Below are 2,285 nucleotides of genomic sequence, written 5' to 3' on the forward strand. Positions count from 1 at the left end.
GCGGCCACTGCACTCCAGTCTGGGCGACGGAGTGAGACTCCAACTCAAAAAAACAAAACAAAACAAAACAAAACAGAATTATCATAGGAGGGCACGCGTCCCCTGTAGTTCAGGTTTCCCCCACTAGGTAGGTAAGTGTTCTAGGAACTCATTGGCATCATTGTACCACCTAGCATTGTTGTGAGAGGCTGAGTTTGGCTTCGGTAAATGTTTTTTGGAGATTCTTTCGATGCGCTTGCCCATTTTGTGATGGGTGTTTTATCAGTGCACCTGCCCACACTGTGCTGAGTGTTCAACAGTTGTTGTTGTGTGTGTGTGTGTGTGTGTGTGTGTGTGTGTGTGTGTGTGTGTGTGTGTAGTGTGTGTGAGTCTTACTCTGTCACCCAACCTGGAGTGCAGTAGCGTGCTCACAGCCACTGCAGCCTCGACCTGCTGAGCTCAGGCAATCTTTCCACCTCAGCCTTCTGAGTTGCTGGAACCACAGGCATGTGCCACCATGCCTGGCTGGTTTTTGGATTTATTATAGAGATGAGGTCTCACCATGTTGCTCAGGCTGGTCTTGAATCCCTGACCTCAGGTAATCCTCTCTCCTCTGCCTCCCAAAGTGCTGGGATTACAAGTGTAAGCCACCATGCCCAGTCAACAGTTCTTGGCCAAAAATGGCATGACCCCATGTCCCACCTTTCTTATTCACCTGATCTCACTCTGAGTGACTTTTTTCCTTTTCTTTTTTGAATCAGAGTCTCACTCAGTAGCCCAGGCTGAAGTGCAGTGGCACGCTCAGGACACTGCAGCCTTGACCTACTGGACTCAGGTGATCCCTCCACCTCAGGCTTCCAAGTAGGTGTGCACCACCATGCCCAGCTAATTTTCTTTTTTTTTGTTTGTTTTTGAGTTGGAGTCTCACTCTGTTGCCCAAACTGGAGTGCAGTGGCCGCTCCCGGCCACCGCAGCCTTGACCTGCTGGGCTCCAGCGATCCTTCTGCCTCAGCCTTCCAAGTAGCCGGAATTACAGGCGCGCACTACCATGCCCGGCTAATTTTTGATTTATTGTAGAGATGAGGTCTCACCAAGTTGCCCAGGCGGGTCTCGAGCCCGCGGGCTCAGGCAATCCACTCACCTCAGCCTCCCAAAGGCGCGGGATTACAGGCTGAGCCACCGAGCCCGGCTCTAATTTTTTATTTATTGTAGAGATGAGGTCTTGCCAAGTCGCCCGGGTGGGTCTCGAACCCGCAGGATCAGGCAATCCACTCATCTTGGCCTCCCAAAGTGCTGGGATTACAGGCTGAGCCACGGAACTTGGCTGCCCAGCTAATTTAAAAAATTTTTTTTTATTGTAGAGATGCGGTCTCACCAGGTTGCTCAGGCTGGTCTCAAGCCCGTGGGCTCAGGCAATTCTCTCACCTTGGCCTCCCAAAATGCAGGATGATAGGCGTGAGCCATCACACCTGGTCTAATTTTTAAATTTATTGTAGAGATGAGGTCTTGCCTAGTTGCCCAGGCTGGTCTCTAATTCTTGGCCTTTAACTTCTGGGATTACAGACATGTGCCACCACACCTGGCTTCCCACAACATTTTTTTGTTTCCCGGGATAGAAAAATTTTTCAACGAGAACATTTTGCTAATGTGGAAGAGGTGAAACAAAAATTGGCAAGAGTACCAAAAGGCATCAAAATTGCTGGATGTGGTGGCTCACACTTGTAATTCCAGCACTTTGGGAGGTAGAGGTGAGAGGATTGCCTGAGCCCAGGGGTTCAAGATCAGCCTAGGCAACTAGGCGAGACCTCATCTCTACGATAAATAAATAAATAAATAAATAATTGGCCTGTTTTGGTGGCTCAGCCTGTAATTCTAGCACTTTGGGAGACTGAGGCGAGTGGACTGCCTGAGCCCGTGGATTCAAGACCAGCTCGGGCACCTTGGCAAGACCTCATCTCTACAATAAATAAAAAAAAAATTAGCAGGGCGTGGTAGTGTGGTATTTGGAAGGCTGAGGCAGTAGGATTGCTGGAACCCAGGAGGCCGATGCTGGGATGACTGTGAGCATGCCATTTCACTCTAGCCTAGGCGACAGAGTGAGACTCCAACTCAAAAAAAAGAGCATCAAATTGACAAATTCAAAAACTATTTTGAGCAGTGGAAAAAGAGTCTCAATAGGAAGCCGGGCTCAGTGGCTCAGCCTGTAATCCCACGCCTTTGGGAGGTTGAGGTGAGTGGATTGCCTGAGCTCGCGGGTTCAAGACCCGCCTGGGCAGCGAGACCTCATCTCTACAATAAATCAAAAA

The sequence above is a fragment of the Carlito syrichta genome, unplaced genomic scaffold (genome assembly GCF_000164805.1).
Source record: "Carlito syrichta isolate Samal-C Ts95f unplaced genomic scaffold, Tarsius_syrichta-2.0.1 Scaffold315753, whole genome shotgun sequence".
NCBI lineage: Eukaryota > Metazoa > Chordata > Mammalia > Primates > Tarsiidae > Carlito > Carlito syrichta.